This window comes from Hyperolius riggenbachi, chromosome 10, assembly GCF_040937935.1.
Source record: "Hyperolius riggenbachi isolate aHypRig1 chromosome 10, aHypRig1.pri, whole genome shotgun sequence".
NCBI lineage: Eukaryota > Metazoa > Chordata > Amphibia > Anura > Hyperoliidae > Hyperolius > Hyperolius riggenbachi.
The window spans coordinates 105,118,361-105,138,863 of NC_090655.1; the positions used below are offsets into that span (position 1 = coordinate 105,118,361).

The window sequence follows — 20,503 nt, forward strand, 5'->3', positions numbered from 1 at the left end:
GCTAGGTGTATTATGTGTGCATTTCTCATTGGCTTATAAGCAGCCTGCAGGCTTTATAAAGCAGCAGAGAACTGTTTGGGAGTGAGGTTCTCCAATTGTGTGTTTGGTAAGTTTTAGAGCAGTAGGAGACAGGCCTTGGAGGTGGCAGCTCCAAGGTCTTGGCTGCGCTCACATATGGTGTTAGATGCTGGTTCTGGGGCCCCGGGCAGTGAGAGTTCCCGGGGCCCCAGGCTGGCTCATGCACCATTGTTTTTAATTATTGTAGTGTCCCATGCAGTTTAGTTAGGAGGGGGGCAGATGAGAGGGAATATCCTGCACGCTGGTGCCCCCTGCTGGTCATATAGCCATTGTCTATATGCAACTGAAGCCCTCTCCTACTAATTGGCTGACTTGCTCAGCTTTTGCTTGATTATCACTGCAGGCTAGGTGTATTATGTGTGCATTTCTCATTGGCTTATAAGCAGCCTGCAGGCTTTATAAAGCAGCAGAGAACTGTTTGGGAGTGAGGTTCTCCAATTGTGTGTTTGGTAGGTATTTCTGCCGGGGACTTAGATCGGTGAATGGGAATTATATTCCCATTCACTGATCGGGGGGGGGGGCAGCGGGAGCGCGCCTGGGCGGGCGCCCGATTGCGCGCACCACACGGCTGCAGCACCACTGCCTATCTGGACGGATATATGCATCCAGATATGGCGAAGTGGTTAAATTATGTCCCTATCACAATGTATCGCGACAATATTTTATTTGGAAATAAAAGAGCATTTTTTCTGTTTTGCATACATCACTATTTACAAGCTTATAAAAAAAAATAGAGATAAAAATATCATCTTTACATAGATATTTAAAAAGTTTAGACCCTTAGGTAAATATTTATGTGTTTTTTTCTTTTTTATAGTAATGTTTTTTTGTTTTTTTTATTAAACATTTTATGTGGTCATTTTTAGGAGGGTGGGATATAAAAGTGTTTTATTTGCGGAAATATTTGTGTATTGTAATGTTTTTTTTATTTTACTTGTAGTTTTACTTTTTGGCCACAAGATGGCTATCTTGAGTTTGTTTACATGACGTCACTCTAAGCGTACAATGTACGCTTAGAGGGACATAGGTTCAGAAAGAGCGAAGCTTCCGAGAGAAGCTGTCGCTTTTTCAGCGGGGGAGAGGAATCAGTGATCGGGCTCCATAGCCCGATACATTGATTCCGTGGCTACCGAATCCGCGGCCGGGAGTGCGCGTGCACGCGCGCTATCGGCCGCGGGAGCGCGCCTGTCCTCCTTGACGTTTTTATTCCTCAAGGAGGACAAAGTGGTTAAAGAGGAGCTGTCAGCCATACTATCTCAGAAAAAACACATATATAAGTAGATAAATACTTGCTCTACTTACATAACATATGTATTGCACTGTCCATGTTTTGATTTTAGTGATTTTTCTACAGTAAAAAAAGAGAAAATCCTTCTTAGCATTTCCTATTTTAAGTGTGGCTATTTTGAAGCCAATTCTGATGTCATTTCCTCCCTTACTCTCTTCTGCCTAATTTGCCCGTCCTTCACTACAGAAAGTGCATTGTCTCAGCATGAGAAATATTGGCCAATCAGAGAGGAACAGAGGTGTGGGAGGAGAAAACAGGAGGGAAAGAGGCTTCAGCCAATCAGGCTGCATTAGTTAAGTCTGAGGGTAGTAGTAAAAATGTTTCTGTACCGTGTTAGCCAAACAATATATGTAGGTAGAAAAAAACAAAGTCTTGTAAAAGTAATACCTTTTAATGGCTAACTGATAAAGTTAAATAATGCAAGCTTTCTGGGATCTAGTCCCCTTCTTCAGGCATATTTCTAGATGTTAGCTGTAGTAAAACACTGATGCAGGGAAGCTGCATGAAGATGGCAGTTGTACTGGTTGCTGTTTAGCAGTTAGATGTCAGGTGATCAGCAGGCTGGAGCCAGTGAGCTTATGCAAGCAAACATGAAATCTAGCAGGTTTCTGAAGATAGTGAAGCCAAGTCAATCATGTTACATAAGGAGTCATGAATCCCATTCCACAATTTAAACCTTCTGTTAATGTCTTGAACATTTTCATAAATTTGTACTCAGAAATCTTTCTTGCTTGTTCATTTTTGAAGTTACCCTTAAGAATAAATACTTTTAGATCTTGCATGCTGTGTCCTGGTTCGCAGAAGTGTTGGCCCACTGGTGTGTCCATTTTACCCTCATTAATTTTAAAGCGGTGATGGTTCATTCGTGTGCGCAGTTTTTGTCCTGTTTCTCCTATATAGATACCTCTTGAGGGGCATTTCATGCAGCGTATCATGTATACAACATTGGATGATTCACAGGAAAATTGGTCTGATATTTGATGATATTTCTGTGAGTTTGGTATTTGTATTTGGCTTGTGCACAAGATATAAGGGCATGTCTCACACCTTGCGTTATTACAGGGTAATGTGCCTGGAGTTTCTGGTGTAGATAATGCACTTCTGATAATCATTTGTCTCAAATTGGGAGGTTGTCTGAAAGCAAGCATTGGTAAATCAGGAAAAACTTCTTTCAGGCGTTTGTCTTTATGAAGTATCGGTTGCAGGGCTTTCGATATCTTCCTCAGTGTCTTTAATCTTGGGTTGTAGGTGACCACTATTGGGACTCTGTTGTTTTCAGTCTTTGGGGTGTATTTCAATAGTTCCTCTCTAGATTTTAAAGTTGCTCTGTGTATTTGATCATCAACGATTCGTGGACGATATCCCTGATCTATGAATATATTACGTAGTGACATAAGTTGTCTGTCTCTGTCCTCTGAAACAGAACATATTCGGTTATACCTCAGAGCCTGGCTGTAAACAATAGATTTTTTGGTGTGTTCCGGGTGGAAACTATTCCACTTGAGGTAAATATGCCGGTCAGTTGGTTTACGGTAAATGGATGTTTCTAAAAATCTATCTTGTATGTAAATTGTAGTATCCAGGAAACTGACATGGGAGGATGAAAAGTTGAGCGTTAACTTGATGTTCTTGTGGTATTCTGAGAAGTTTTTGTGGAATTTGATTAATTCTTCCTGTGATGCTGTCCAAATTAATAGGATATCGTCTATAAATCTGAAGTAAGCCCATGGTTTAATTTCACACGTTGAAAGGAAGTTTTCCTCCAATCTGGCCATAAATAAATTTGCATACTGGGGTGACATTCTACTTCCCATAGCACTGCCCATTGTCTGTAGATATACATCATTCCCAAATGAAAAATAGTTATGAGTTAGTATATATTTGATAAGTTGTAGTGTGGGCTCTGTTGGTAGATCATTCAACTGAAGGAAATGTTGGCAAGCTGCAATACCGTCCTCGTGTGGAATGTTGGTATAAAGGGATTCAACATCCATTGTAGCCATGATAGCACCCTCTGGGATTGGACCCATGGCAGTCAATTTGTTAAGAAGGTCAGTGGTGTCCTGGATGTAGCTGGCTGTATTCCTTACCATGGGTTTAAGGATGTTTTCTACCCAGCCAGATATCTTTTCTGTTAGTGTCCCCAAACCAGAGATGATAGGTCGACCTGGGTTTCCTTCTTTGTGTATTTTTGGTAAGATATAGAAGGTGCCTATTTTCGGATTATCTGGTATTAATGTAAGTATGTTAGTTGATACTGAGGAAAGATCATTAAGCATATTCTTCAATTCCCTTGAGTATTGTAGCGTGGGGTTTGTTTCTAGTCTTTTGTAGTAGGTGTTGTTGGAGAGCTGTCTGTTTGCTTCTTGAACATAGGTGGATTTATCCAAAATCACTACAGCTCCTCCTTTGTCAGCTGGTTTAATTACTATGTTGTTATTGCTTTTAAAGTTCAGTATTGCTTTCCTTTCTTGAGTGTTGAGGTTGTAGCGTGACTGTATTTGTTTGTCCAGTATCTCCAATTTGATTCTTTTCCTGAAGTTGTCAATATATTCTTCTAATTTCTTGTTCCGCCCTGATTTTGGTGTCCAGGTACTGCTCTTTTTGGTTTTGCTATTTGTAGGTTCGGTGTTTTCAAATGATGAATATTTAGGTTTGTTATGAAAAAATTCCTTTAGTCTTATTCTCCGAAAAAATTCTTCCATGTCACTACAAAATTCTGTTTCATCAAATCTTTTGGTGGGGCAAAAAGTGAGTCCTTTAGATAGAACAGCTAATTCAGTCTTGCTAGGGTTATAGCTGGACAAGTTAACCACAGGTAAAAGTTTGGCAGTTTTAGGCTCTGAATGGGGTTCACTTGTATCCTTCTCCAGAATGTTTGCAGCTTTGAGTCTCAGGCTGTCGAGTTTATTTTTCTTGTTTTGAATTAAACGGTGCTGTAATTGTTTGTAGAATTTCTGTAATGTAGATTTAAGGCTTTCTGATGATGGTTCTTGCATTGTAGAATAGAGTAAATGTAGATTATCTTGGGTAATTCTCTTCTTGCTGTAACAAACCTTAATGAGATGATTCCTGATCCTTTCCGCTGTTCTGTAGCAGAGTTGCTGTGAAAAATGGGTGTTGAAGGTATGCTGAATTGGGTTTCTGATAGTAATACCTTTTGGGATCAGATTTTCTTTCTTGCACTTTGATAGAAAAAAGATGTCACTGTCTAGTTTTGCCAATTTCTTCAGTAGGGTTTTACATTCCAAATGTGTGCGGTACATTACGGTATCTTGCATGATGATAGTAGTAAAAATGTTTCTGTACCGTGTTAGCCAAACAATATATGTAGGTAGAAAAAAACAAAGTCTTGTAAAAGTAATACCTTTTAATGGCTAACTGATAAAGTTAAATAATGCAAGCTTTCTGGGATCTAGTCCCCTTCTTCAGGCATATTTCTAGATGTTAGCTGTAGTAAAACACTGATGCAGGGAAGCTGCATGAAGATGGCAGTTGTACTGGTTGCTGTTTAGCAGTTAGATGTCAGGTGATCAGCAGGCTGGAGCCAGTGAGCTTATGCAAGCAAACATGAAATCTAGCAGGTTTCTGAAGACACCACTGACCTTCTTAACAAATTGACTGCCATGGGTCCAATCCCAGAGGGTGCTATCCTGGCTACAATGGATGTTGAATCCCTTTATACCAACATTCCACACGAGGACGGTATTGCAGCTTGCCAACATTTCCTTCAGTTGAATGATCTACCAACAGAGCCCACACTACAACTTATCAAATATATACTAACTCATAACTATTTTTCATTTGGGAATGATGTATATCTACAGACAATGGGCAGTGCTATGGGAAGTAGAATGTCACCCCAGTATGCAAATTTATTTATGGCCAGATTGGAGGAAAACTTCCTTTCAACGTGTGAAATTAAACCATGGGCTTACTTCAGATTTATAGACGATATCCTATTAATTTGGACAGCATCACAGGAAGAATTAATCAAATTCCACAAAAACTTCTCAGAATACCACAAGAACATCAAGTTAACGCTCAACTTTTCATCCTCCCATGTCAGTTTCCTGGATACTACAATTTACATACAAGATAGATTTTTAGAAACATCCATCTACCGTAAACCAACTGACCGGCATATTTACCTCAAGTGGAATAGTTTCCACCCGGAACACACCAAAAAATCTATTGTTTACAGCCAGGCTCTGAGGTATAACTGAATATGTTCTGTTTCAGAGGACAGAGACAGACAACTTATGTCACTACGTAATATATTCATAGATCAGGGATATCGTCCACGAATCGTTGATGATCAAATACACAGAGCAACTTTAAAATCTAGAGAGGAACTATTGAAATACACCCCAAAGACTGAAAACAACAGAGTTCCAATAGTGGTCACCTACAACCCAAGATTAAAGACACTGAGGAAGATATCGAAAGCCCTGCAACCGATACTTCATAAAGACAAACGCCTGAAAGAAGTGTTTCCTGATTTACCAATGCTTGCTTTCAGACAACCTCCCAATTTGAGACAAATGATTATCAGAAGTGCATTATCTACACCAGAAACTCCAGGCACATTACCCTGTAATAACGCAAGGTGTGAGACCTGCCCTTATATCTTGTGCACAAGCCAAATACAAATACCAAACTCACAGAAATATCATCAAATATCAGACCAATTTTCCTGTGAATCATCCAATGTTGTATACATGATACGCTGCATGAAATGCCCCTCAAGAGGTATCTATATAGGAGAAACAGGACAAAAACTGCGCACACGAATGAACCATCACCGCTTTAAAATTAATGAGGGTAAAATGGACACACCAGTGGGCCAACACTTCTGCGAACCAGGACACAGCATGCAAGATCTAAAAGTATTTATTCTTAAGGGTAACTTCAAAAATGAACAAGCAAGAAAGATTTCTGAGTACAAATTTATGAAAATGTTCAAGACATTAACAGAAGGTTTAAATTGTGGAATGGGATTCATGACTCCTTATGTAACATGATTGACTTGGCTTCACTATCTTCAGAAACCTGCTAGATTTCATGTTTGCTTGCATAAGCTCACTGGCTCCAGCCTGCTGATCACCTGACATCTAACTGCTAAACAGCAACCAGTACAACTGCCATCTTCATGCAGCTTCCCTGCATCAGTGTTTTACTACAGCTAACATCTAGAAATATGCCTGAAGAAGGGGACTAGATCCCAGAAAGCTTGCATTATTTAACTTTATCAGTTAGCCATTAAAAGGTATTACTTTTACAAGACTTTGTTTTTTTCTACCTACATATTAAGTCTGAGGGGAAATAGAGAAGCAAAAAAGGTCAACCCAGCATGCCCTGCAACTCTTTTTGTGTAGCAATTTTTGTGTGTACCTGTAAGGATCATTTCTGTGGCATGTCCTGTCGGGTTGCAGTGGAGTTGCAACCGAGCAGTTATGATTTCTCTGCTTGCATTTGGTTGCTTGGTTTTGATTGCATTCGCAATAAGTCTCATTGCTATCTGCAATCACTCTGCAGTTCAGAGAAGCTCAGGATGTCATGAATCCACCTATGGCTTGCTGCAGTTAAACTGCAGCCAGACAGCTCTGGATGTCCTACATGCATGTTGTTGCATAATATGGCATGCATTTGTAATGAGAGTCCTTTTCATCCACAGGCAGCTTTTAGCCTTCAATCAGCCTAACACAGGATTGAGTGATTACCATTCAGCTGTGTGGGAATTTGCATGTCTGCTCTCATTGGCTGATGTCCATAGAAAAGTCTGCTCTTCCTCTCACACCTTGCCCGTCATAGCGGTCAGCTTTGCCTTAGTTGACTGCTGGGTTCCTTGTGTGAAGTTTGAACTGTATTGCATTACCTTCCCTTGCCTGCTTGGATGTTCACTGCACCCGTGGGGGTACAGTAAAGTCTTTCCTTTCCTGATAGCTTGGAGACTGCCTTCACCACGTTGGTGACTGGTAGTATTCCTGCTAGTTTTGTTCCTGTGGACGTAACTATAGCTTTGGTTGGTTGCTATTAGTTACGTTCCTTCCGGTTTGTCTTGTCTAAACCTGTGTGAATGTTTGCTATTGCTGGGGCAGCAATTAGATTGGCAAACAATCCTCCTGTCTGTCTGCTCCTGTTGGTCCTATTCCTGTGGACATGACTATAGCAGCGGTTGCTATTAGTTACACTCCTACTTGTTTGTCTTGTCCGTGCCAGTGTGGATGTTTGCTATCGCGGGGGGCAGCGATTAGATTGGCAAGCATTCCGTCTGTCTGTCTGTTGTCTGTACTTGTTACTCAGTGTGCTGGACATCAGATGCTCAGTGCTGTGGTCGCACTGAGCAACCATTGTGCCTTGTTTGTTGTGGCGGTTATCGGAAGCTCAGAGCTGCGGTCACTCTGAGCAATCTTGCTCCCTAGTGTGATCTGTGTAATCTCCTCCACAAGAGCATTCCACTCTATTACCTAATATCAGGGATGGTCGTAGTCAACCAACTTCGCTACGCTGGAACTACTCGTAGTTTTACGCAATTACGTTTCGCCAAACTACGGCTTCTAAATCAAATATTCACTTCGTATGCATTTAGTAAAATACGCGTTAAAATACTCAATTATGCGTTGTGCGAAACGTACAATACTCTTTCCAATGCGTAAATTTGTAAGCATACAATCGCATGCGGAAAATTGAACGCATCACGCGAGTAATGCATTCATAGTTCACTATGCAATACACATGCTAACTACGCATTGTGGGCGTAAGCTACGTTCGTAAGCGTAGTTTTGAAACTTCACATACGAACTATGATGCGTAGATGTGAACTACGATGCGTAAATTCGCATTAGCGCAGTTTCTGCTCATCCCTGCCTAATATCACCCAGCTGCTTAGTCTTGTTTGCGCTGGTGGTACTCTGGTTTTCCTGGCCTCAGCCGCTATACCTTGCACGTTAAGATCTGGGGGCAACCGAAGTCAGGAGACATATTCAGTGTCCTATTCAAGTAGGGGCTTTTCTATAGGTGAAGACCGTGGTCAGAGCTCAGAGCTATGGCAATAGATTGGGGTATAGTGGCTGAAGTAAAACAAGAGATCTGCCAGGCATTACAGTACCAAATTAGAGTCAGGTAAACTAGGGAATGATCATTTATCAACAAGAAAAGTAAGAGTGATTTTAACTTTTGGATTGCCTGGTTAGCATCCTTATTACTCGTTTACCAGATACAAATAAATAACTGATTTTGATTTTATGTCTGACAGTTACACTTTAAAGGGAACCTAAAGTGAGAGGCATCTGGTGACTTCCATATTTATCTCCTTTTAAACAATACCAGTTGCCTGGCAGTCAGGCTGATCTTTGGCTATGGTAGAGTCTGAATCAAACACCTGAAACAATCATGCAGCTAATCCAGTCAGATTTCAATCAGAGCACCTAATCTGCATGCTTGTTCAGGGTCTCTGGTTAAATGTATTAGAGGCAGAGGATCAGCAGGAAAGCCAGGCAATATGCATTGTTTAAAAGGAAATACATGTGTCAGCCTCCATATTACTCCACTTACTTCAGATGTGCTAATTAAGATTGTGGGATGCAGTAATTTCGATATGTGATTAAAAAAAAGGTCCTCTGTCTATATTAGTAGGAAACATTTCCATGTTATAATATTTGACAAGATATCAGATGTACAATGGAAAATCTTACAAATAAATTTGCTATTTGACACTATAATGGTTATGCAAAATATAAACATTTTGTTTTTACAGTTCTTCACTCCATGGAAGAATAGGCCTTTATCACCATGATGAGTGTTTAATGGGTAATAATACAGTATTTCAGTCACTTAGTGCAAGAAGACAAGTTGAGACTAAAGCCAAGTTATTGTATTTTTGTGAGCGCAGCAAATGGGAGCCCCCGGGCAATGGGCTTGGCAACTAATGGACCAATTTAAGGGATTATAAACTAATGGGCAGGTCTGTCTTGGGACTTTGCAGAAAAACTGACACTTTGTAAAAAGCACCAGGACACATCTCCTGCACGTCTGTGACACGAGGATTGCTCACATAATGCAAGCCATGTTTATGTTGCAACAACGCCAAGAATCAGCAAAATAAAGACAGGATGTTGAATACTGACTGTTCCATGCCAGAAACACAAATATTTGTTCCACATAGAAGGCATGTAATTGTATCACAACCTGATTCACAGTAAAGAGGAATTTATAATACTGGGAAAATATTTGAAAAGTTTATCAGACCGAATGACTATTAAGATTATTTTCCTGAAAAGAGATATTTTCCCACCTGTCACTGCCTCTCATTTCAGCCATTTCATTCTTGCGGAGGAAATCTCCAATACGCCTTCTTCAGCCTAAAAATGTTAGAAAACATTAGACGTTAGTTTAGACTTTCCCATGTGGCAATTGTAAAAACAGTGTGAAAAGTATCAGAATCTGGACTGAAGTGTGTTTCATGGAACAGAAAGTACCTAGCAAACCAAGATTCCACATTTTTGTGAACTATACTAATGGAGTCTTTGTATAAAAAGGGAAAACACATAAATCCAGGCACTTCGCCTCTAGCTAGGACATTTAAATAAGTAATTTAAGTAAAGGGAGGTGCTAAAGGGGGTGTGGCCAGAAAAATAGCAGAAAATTAGTAACCCTTTGCACGCTCGCATGCAAATGTTCAAACAAATGCATTCACAGATTCACTCATCCAGGCACCACTGTTATCCCTACAGCTAAATTAAAAGCCGGGGTCTTAGTTCACAGAAGAATGCATTCTTTTGCTTAGTCACCTACACTGCGCAGAAGTACCCAGGTAAACATAGGTGTCCTAACTCTGGCCCTGTAACATGCATAGTGCAGACATGCAAACATTCATTGCATCAAACCTATCTAGGGATTAGGAGCACACATCCTGACGTCCTCTCCTGGGACAGATAGCGCATCTTACCAATCGCACGAGGGAGCTAACATAATGTATCCTTGCGCACGATGCACATACACCAGCATAAGCTTTTTTGTATAAAGAGGAACTCGAGACATATGATTTTCATTGATATTAACCCACATTGATATTATGCCACATATTTACTATTACAAAACAACTTCAATTTATAAAACTTTTTTGTCATGTTTTAATCCTGGATATTACCATATTACTTTTCCCTGATGGTATCCACAATGACAGTTTTTGTTAACCCTCTTAAAGTGTCAAAATCTGGAAAGCATACCAGTTTCAGAGGTGGATTAAGATGTAATAAGCTCTAGGCAAGGTAGTAGATTTGGGGCCCTCGTGGTCCTTTAGGTAAGCTGAAGTGAAAAGAGGTCAGAGAAGGTGGTAGATGGGCCCCTTGACACCCACTATGCCCCACGCACCTGCCTAGATTGCCTGGTGGATGATCCTGCTCTGACCAGTTTAAATCTGTAAATATTGCGTGGTTCAAAACATTTTTTAGAAAAAGATACCATACGTCACTAAAGGTGGCCACATACTGATAGATTTGCAGCAGATTCGACCATCAGATAGATTTTTATCAGATGCCTGTCAAGTTGAATCTGACAGGAATCTATCTGATGTGTGCCACATGCTAGGAACAGATTTCCATTAGATTTCAGAATTAAATATATTGGAAATTTATGAAAATCGATCTAAATGCATTATTGCACCATTAGAGCCAATGCAACTCTATGGGCCATCGCCATTGATCTACTGCCAGCAGCAGATCGACCTAGATTTTCCATTCAGTCAGATAGATCAAATCAATCAAAATCGAACTAAATCAGCCGCAAATCGAACAATCATCGATTTCTGGCCGATCAATTTATTCAATCGAATCGACCGATCGCTGTCTGAAATCGACCAGTGTATGGGCCCCTTAAGATGGCTTTTGCTGCTCTTCAGTGGTTCTCTGAAAATAATTTTTTTGACTGTCTTTTAAATCCAGATTCATTGCATTTACACCATTGATGTGTCACTAATTAGGCCTCAATTCAAGGAGCTTTATCAAACACTTTATCAAATGTTTGATAAACGTTTGATAATTTACCTCATGGCTAAAATCTAATTTTGAATTCACTAAGGTGTTATATATTTATCGAATGTTTTACCGATAAAACGTTCAATAAATATATAACACCTTAGTGAATTAAAAATTAGATTTTACCCATGAGGTAAATTATCAAACGTTTGATAAAGTGTTTGATAAAGCTCTGTGAATTGAGGCCTAATTTGTCTAATAATCTTGTTTGCTGGCAGTGACATCTGGCCTCACTAACAGTCATTGTAAATGCAGATGCCTGTTTCTTATGAATGCATAGGCCTACTGGGAGTTTAAAATTTAAACTTCTCAAATGTTTTTATGTTCATAAAATTTAAAAAAAGGAAGAAGAAAGATGCAAATCCTGCTACTTCCACTACTATGAATATACTATAATTAAATGATAATATTTTTGTTATATATTCATGCTGCAATGACACCTTCCACATTGGCTCACAAACTATTCCCTACCAAACCCTAATGCCAATATGTGGAGAACCAATTACCAAATAGTATATTTCTGAGATTTGAGAAAGAAATCCACAGAAACATGCAAACTCCATGCAAATTGCGTCCTGGCTGAGGTTCAACCCTGGAATTTGACCAGTGCAAGGCAAGAATAATGTCAATTATGTCAGAGTTCCCCAACCCTGTCCTCAAGGCCCACCAGCAGTGCATGTTTTACAGGAAACCACAAACATGCACAGAAGAGATAATTAGTGTCTCAGCAGAGCTGATTAACTTCCTCTGTGGAAAACATGCACTGTTGGTGGGCCTTGAGGACAGGGTTGGGGAACACTGCGATGTGATACTCAAATAGACATTGTGCATTTGTGCCCCTGTTTCTCTTGTCCCAAATTCAAAATGTTAAAGTTACACATGCTGAAAATAAATAAGTAAGGGACCAGTTATGACCCAACAACTCAGATCATCTGACCCTAACCAGATGTAAAAAATAAAAAATGCATGTACAGCCATTCATTTACTAACATTGTTCCCATGCTGTGGTCTTTAGTAGGGATAGTCAATGAGATGCAAATAATTCTGAGTTGATTCAGATTTTACATAATTAGTATGCAAATGTATGCAGCTTGAAAATGGACCAGTCAAATCCCATAGTTGCTTAATTCCATTGGTTTGTTTAGCATAAAAAATTGCATGAGCTTGGAATTATTTGCATCACGCTGGCCATTTCTAGTCTCTAACCTAGGAAAAGGTTGTAAGCTAAGCTGTCATTCTCTTACAACAGATGCAATAGCTTTAGAAAAAACAATAACTAAAAAATCCATTTTCAAAGAGACTCCGACCAGCACTGCAAAGTACTTAAAGATGCATACCTTTCTGTAGCTTGTGCTCTCCTATTTCATTTGATGCCAGGATTGCTGTTCTACACCAAATAATTTTTGTTCGATTTCAATTTAAAAATCGCGGCTGCCATCTTGGCTATGTTATAACGTCCCAGTCATCCTATCTTCTCTGTTAGAGAAGTGCATTACTGATTGAAGCAGGAAAAGGAAGTGACACGTATGGCCATTGCAAGAGGCTCTTTCAGAGGGGTCATAGCACGACTTTGATGGAAGTCGTCTGGCTTAAAGGAATACCCATGAGAGGTGCTCAGAGTTCCTTTAAATAATACTATATACTAGGGAAAATGTCATAGTCCAACCTTCACTTACTGTGTCAGTTCAGTTGCTGGGAAAGTTTTCTCAGCAAAAATGGGTTGTAAAAAAAAAAAATCAAGATAGAAATTTTTACAGTAGGGCACATCCACAAGTAATGGACTGTGTGTAAGCACCTATCTATTTGTAAAGAAATATAACCGCAGATGTTATCTTTAGCGGTTCACTAATAATGGTACAAATATTTTTTTATTCAAAATAATATATTTAGCATATTGATTAACTTAACAATAAAATATTTAATAAAAATACATATTTCTTGCAAGTAAATGTATTAAAGCTAATGGGAACAAAGGGCCAAGGTTAAAGGTAGGCTTTAAGAATCTGCATTTTAATTATACTGTTAAACATATTTACATCAACATAAGTTATTAAAGGTTGAAAGAGAAGGAGGATGTGAATGTAAATTGCAGTAATACCACATTAATATCATTATCATTAATATCATAGTTATAAGAATATGGGGAGTTTATACGGTAACTTAAAAAAAACTAGTTATGCATGCACAGAAATTAAAATATATATATATATATATGATGCATTTTATTTCCCCATGAGCTATGTTGGCTACTTCATGCATAAACAAGTATGTATGCATCCAAATAAATAATAATATAAAGGAAAGCAATTTTGTTGCCTGCTACATAATTTATTACATGAGGCCCACTAACTAAAATGTTTACAGACTGTAAAATAATTGTACTACAGTAACTAAACATAGCTGGATTCAGGAATGAAGACATATGTTAAGCATAACAAGCTGGGGTCTGTCATATTTTGCAGAGATTGTTAGAAAATAACTGGTGGCATATAGTCGGATGTTTTTGATGTTTTTGTCAACACAGACACATTTCACTTCAACTAGAAATAAAAAAAATGTATTGTAAAATTGTATGTGTGTGTATATATATATATATATATATATATATATATATATATATATATATATATATATATATATATATATATATATATATATATATATATACACACACACACACACTTCTATATATATTTGCTTCTTTATTATTTAATACACAGCAGATAACACTCCTTGTCCAGCATCTTAAATAGCGAACACTAAACAATTTCTGTGTTGTCTGCTGATTCCATCAAGGAATCCCTTGGTGTTCTATTAAAAGGTATAACCTGCAATAATTCTGTATTTCTAAATCAATACAAGCACTTGAACTTTGGCCCGCTGGAATCATAAATCAGGCATTTAGTCATAAGTGGCCTCTATTAATGGAGCATCCACAGAAGACGCTGACCAGCTTCATAATCAACATTTAAAGGAAGAGATCAGACATTCAGCCCTTTTCCCTTTGCTTCTGCACTCTGGGATCAATTTGGAATGTTCTGCGAGGAAGAACTGTGTATTTCAGGAAGCTGAGAGAACACCCCCTCCTTTCTCAATTAATCCACAAATCATATTACTGTAATATTCTCGTTATCTACTATAATCTTCCTGTACATATTTTTTTTATGTAATGATGCAGATGGGATGATATTTGCATAAAGACACTGACTCCCTATACATTTATGATTTAGCTATTGACACACAAGGTGGAAGGAGCCTTCATATGCTACTGTTGGAATAGAATTTTTATTGTGGTTTTACTTTCCTAGGGAAAGTACAGTTTTGATATACTGTAAAAAAGAGGAGAACCGAGAGCCCAATATGGTGTAGTAAGTTAAGACAATTGGTATAATGAGAAGGAGTAAGTTATATACTCACAAACCAGGGTTACCTCCAGGCAACCATTGTATAGGCAGTTGAGGAAATTGACCTGTCCCCACTCAGGATTAAGAAGTCGCTCTCTGTAGGCGTGAAGAAAGAAAGGGGTATCCCCCTCCACCAAGGGTGGATATATACTCTATTATAAAGTGAACAGAGGCGCCAAAAGGATAAAAACAAAGATTTTTAAAAACTTTTAAAATCGCTTAGGAGGCAGTGGTGGACTTACCTCCCTCAAGCAGACACATAAACTGTGTAGTTAGACAACAATAAATGTATTAGTACACTCCAGAGTTTTGCAACGCGTTTCGCAGGTCTATACCCGCTTCATCAGGCAGTGAAGATAGGAGTACACAGTCTGATGTCAGAGTCACACCTGGCGCCTTTGAGGATTAAACCAATTACGTCAAAGGTCACCAGTCCCACAAATGAGCAGAATGTTGAAAGTGCAAGAGAAAAGACTACCAGACAGGAGGGAGGTACATGTGCAAGTAAACTGGACCTCAAAAATACAGTCATAAGGACCTTCCAGGAACAAAGACTTTGAGACTCAACATAATACGAGAATGCGCCATCATATTTCTGGGTCACCAATTATCCAGTAGTTGGAGTAAATGCCTTTATAAGAAAAATTATACCTTTGTTGACAAGACCTCTATATTGCACAGGTTAATGGCAACATTGTTTCTAGCTCGATTACCTTATTTACATATGTACATAAAACATAAGCACCCCCTAGTCCTCCTATCAGAAAATGGTAGATATGAGTTTCAAAAATTGCTGCCAGTCCATGGATTAGCCCAGCTGCTGAAAAGGAGTAAGAAAACCTCTTGCTGTGTGCAGCCAATGACTCTTGCAGCAAGGTGGGAATTTGTGGTAGGAAGTTTCTGTATTACTAACAGTGTATAGAGTATTTTTGCCAAGGCTGCAAGGAGGAGTCACTTATACTCCCTTTTCAGTTTTTCTTCCAGGCTTGAGGTTGAAATGGAGAGATCATTTTTTTCTTTTTTATAAATAACTATAAAACATTTTTTTTAAATACTTTTACATTCTATTTATGTGTATGACAATAATTATAGTAATATAGTAGCTATTAATAATATTTTTTAAATGAAAGTGGAAACTTTTTGATACATTACACATTGGGCCTGATCCAATTCACTCCTAGGTGATATTTTCACATGTTAAACATATAATGCCCTTTAAAGCCACCAGCAAGCAAGGAAATACTCAGAATAATTTGACAGTCGCTCTTTCACCTACATTTTGGTACTTTTTCAGTTGCAGTGTGCTGAAAAGTTATTTGAAAAAGAGGATGAAAAAGTACCGGTATATCCTAGGAGAAAACTTAGGGGAAAAAGTGAATTGAGCCCATTGTGAGGGCTGGAACCCACAGGAGCGCTTTTGGCAGCGTTTTGGCAGCACTGCGATACGCTAGCAGTTTGCCAAAACGCTGGGCTAATGTTAATGGATGGGGCAACTTCCACAGGAGCGTTTGCGTTTCTCAGAAACGCAAACGCAGGACAGGCAGCATTTTGGGAGCGTTAGCGCTTCAATGTAAAGTATTGAACCGCTAGCGGAAACGCTCAGCAAAACCTAAACTGAGCGGTTTTGCTAGCGTTTTGCGGTTCAGCACACTGTAACAAAATGAAAAATAATTCACAGGACCAATCAGGATAAAAACGCAAAACGCAAAACGCTAGGCACCCGCTGGGGAAAAAAATACAATGTTGCAAAACACGACCGAAAACGCGCATGAATCCGCTTGCAAACCGCTCAGACAAAACGCTAGCAGTTGCGTTTTGCGTTTGCGGTTTTCAGTGGGTTCCAGGCCTGACTGTTCATTTTGTTAAACCCACAGCTGCTTTTTCAGCAAAGGTAAACTATGCATATACTTAATTGCTTTTAAAACCTAGACATACAACAGCAGAGTCAGAAAATAAATGATCATGTTCATGATTACATTTTTGGGGGTAAAACAATCTGAAATGATTTAAAAATGATAAGTAATAATTAACTTTTTGTATAATAAAAGGAAATTATTACACACGAATAGGAAACAATAATTTAGTAAGAAATGATTTTGTGTTTCTACTTTACATATTTCTGAAAACTTACTCAAAATTGTAATTGCACCATGTTGAAGAAATTCTTAACAAAAGGCAAACGTTCAGTAAGTGTTCAGCCAACATAGTAAGAAACAATTATCAGTGGTATTATCAGAAATAGTACTCACTTTTGAAATGGTAATTATAATTTAAATTATTAACAACTATAAATAATATTTGTTTTATTTATAATTTATTGCTTCAAAAAACTACATTACAGATTTATAATTTCATTACTTTCTGTTGCGTTCATAGATTTTTTTTTAACTAGAAAGGACTTTTTTTTTCTTTAGCTTTTGGTATGTTGAACATTTTTGTTTTTGACTTCTTAGTTATTAATCGGTAATCTGGTTATTAATCTGTATTATGTTAAAATTACACGGTGTATTTCTTAGCCAGATATATGGCTCACATTGGCTGGTGACTGCTTTTTGTTTCTTAAAAAAAAATTCCTTTTTTATTTTAAACCATTTTGCAAACAAATCTGTGTGCACGTGTTGGGTGGTCTGCAGACATACGGCAACAAGGAATTTGCACAAAAATTCAAATTCTAAGTTTTGAAGTGAGAAACTGGCATTTACTAGGCTCTATAGAAGACTAAAAATAGAAAGCTGTGCAAAGCAAGCGCACCCCTATCTTTCATTAGGGGTGACTATAGGATATCCTGGCCTTTATGGCACGAGTTGTGGTATGACAGACCGTATTTCCCAGCCAGTCATTGGTCACTGATGATCACAGGGTATTTATTTAGAATTGTTTATCATTGTATTCTACATATTAAAAACTGTGTTTGGTGCTGTCCTAAACATTTTCCTTTAACACCTACCACAAAGCTATAAAGGAGCTTATGGTAACCTTAGCAAAACGCTCCTTTTATTGAGTAGAAGTGGAAACAAGGGGTACTGGCAATCCCATTTTACTAAATGTCACTCAGTCACAAGAACTGCCAGCTTCGAAGCATACAGTACTTGGATTAAACACGATCAAGAAGGCGCCAGCGCTGCTATTCTTATGCCACGTAGCTGCAGTAAATTTAAAGGTACAGACATGAGGATGGATTAGAACCTTAGCCCCATAGCGTTTTTTTAAATCTTTTCTTTCTTGAACTCTTTTATATTGCTTTTTTTGAATACACATTGTCACTCAGAGGCAGAGGAAATATTCCTGTCAATGCTAATTACAGTACTATCCTCAAAGATGTCACCTAATAAATAATTTGGGATTCTTATTAGATACAACCAAATCTGGGATGCTCCTGAATCATTCATGTAAATTGTTAAGGTACACTATATTCATAAAATTTATATATATATATATATTGCCTTAGCAAATTTTAAGTGAACCAAGGGCGAATCATGTGAGGAAAGGAAAACCTTTGAAAACATAATCTGGGCCTCCATCTTATTTTGACTTGGAGTTATGTAATGTAATGTGCATGTTGCTCATGGCCATCAGTCATAGTTCTTGTTACACTTTTCAAAACAACATTGTACATGTATCCTGCTATTTAGTAATAACAACTTAATTAAATTTGGCCCCAAAGTTTTTCTTTCATTGCTTACAACCAATCATTAACGTTTATAGGTGCGCTCTGCTAGTTCCTATCCAGCCATCAAACAGTAATGCTGGCTTGCTGCACCACCAATAGTGTTATATTACACTAAAAAAACATACATACATACATACATACATACATACATACTGTTTTTAGAATGTCTGATTTCCTTTTAGGTTGATAAATATTGTATGGACATCTGGGACGTGCACTCTGAACCTATTTTTGTATGTAGGTAATGTGCTTGTTATGCTGAGAATACACGGTTGGTTTATGAGGTGATTAGATGGTTCAATAGATAATTCCAATTTCCAATCTCCCTTTCGATCCTTTCGCCGCTCGATTTCTGACAGAAGTGAATGGAAAAAGATAAGAAAGACAAGCGGAAGATAAGAGAATCGACTGCAGAATCGAGCAGCGAAAAAGATTGAGAGGAGAATCGAGCCCCAGAAACGAACTGTGCATTCCCAGCATTACAGAGAAGCCAAATCAGAATAAAATGCACTAAAAAGAGTTTAAAAGGGGGGTAGTGGTGGACTTACCTTCAGGTAGTCGGACACTCAATGTCTATTTTCAAGATAGATCTGTATTTCATAAGAAAAATGTACAACATAAACTCCATTGTGATGCGTTTTGCAGGCATACCCGCTTCATCAGGCAAAATTACTGGAGCATTTGTTTGTCCATGCAAGTAAGCATGGCACCTTTCTTCCCTTTATTTCTTCTTTTGTATGTACACATCTTTTGTATGTACACATACACTTAATGAAGGCTATTCACTTCAAAAATCGTTTGCCTCAAAAGTATTTGACCCTTTCACCAGCTTTGAGGTTTCTGCAAGTCAAAAGGCTCCCTACTCTAACCACACAATTCAGCAACATTTCATGCTTCTTGCATTGTCTAACACATTTAGCACACAACAAAGGACCTGGTTTGTCAAATTATGCCAATTAATGATTGTCTATATTGCCCTTTCATATCCTTCTTTTCTTTTCCTTCTTGGGGAACAATTGACTGTCATTAGTTGATTCAGACACTTTTCAGTTCAGTCAAATTATTTTTACATTATATTAATCTCCTTCTGCCTCTTACCCAACAATGTTCCCTGAGGCTAGTTACACACCAGGACGTTGCGTTTAGGGGACGTTATAGGGCACATAACGTGCCCCTAACGCAACACCTGGTGCTCTCTGGTGTGGACGTCAGAGTGAGCCACGTTGTGCAGCTCACTCTGGCGTCCGTGATGCGTACTCTTGGACGCATGCGGCATCACGTGGCCCCGCCCAGCCAATCGCCGCACAAAGCGGCCGATCCAGGAAGTAAACACTGCACGTCACTGAGTGCAGTGAATATTAATTAGCCATGTGCCCGGCTGCTCTTCCCTCCTCCCCAACATGACTAAACATGTGCAAACAGTCTAACGCAGCTTAGCCGCGTAGAACGCACAGCATGCAGCACTTTGCTGCGTTACAATGTAATGCAACATGGGCAGTGTGAACAGCCCACTTGTGTTACATTGCTGTGCGTTGGGGGAGCGTTACAGGCTGCACTAACGTGCGCCTGTAACGTCCCTGTGTGCAAGAAGCCTTAAAGTAAACCTTTCATGAGAAATATATGTAGGATGATAAGGACCTCCAACCAACAGACACAAGTATTCTAGCTGTGACATTGATCCTCTGGCCAGAATACTCACTATGTCACTGCAAATGAGATGTTGTAACTGTCTCCTAACCTTCCGAATCTCCATATTTGTTCCAAGTGAACGTCACTAGCTAGTATTCAGTATTACACCCAGTCAACCAGTATTTCCAAGAAAAGAAGACAAACAACCCCCCCCCCCCCCCAAAAAAAAAAAAGAGAAAGCAGCAGCTACTTTCAGTGACATCACCTGCCAGCAGTAAAAATGTCACCATGTGATAAATGTCAGAATGTAAATCAGGGAGAGGGAAGCTTTTACAATGGGCAAACACTAACTAAATCATACATACATAATTATTGTAAAAATGAAGCACTTTTCTTT

General features: G+C 38.7%; 1 protein-coding gene across 1 annotated transcript in view; it reads right to left on the reverse strand.

The window, feature by feature from the left end:
• The window catches only part of LOC137534094 (proton channel OTOP1-like), a 666,091-nt gene that overhangs the window by 82,551 nt on the left and 563,037 nt on the right, over positions 1–20,503 (reverse strand). The window contains exon 9 of the mRNA XM_068255447.1: positions 9,663–9,729. The gene's annotated coding sequence lies outside the window, so the exon portion shown is untranslated. The remainder of the gene's footprint in view (positions 1–9,662; positions 9,730–20,503) is intronic.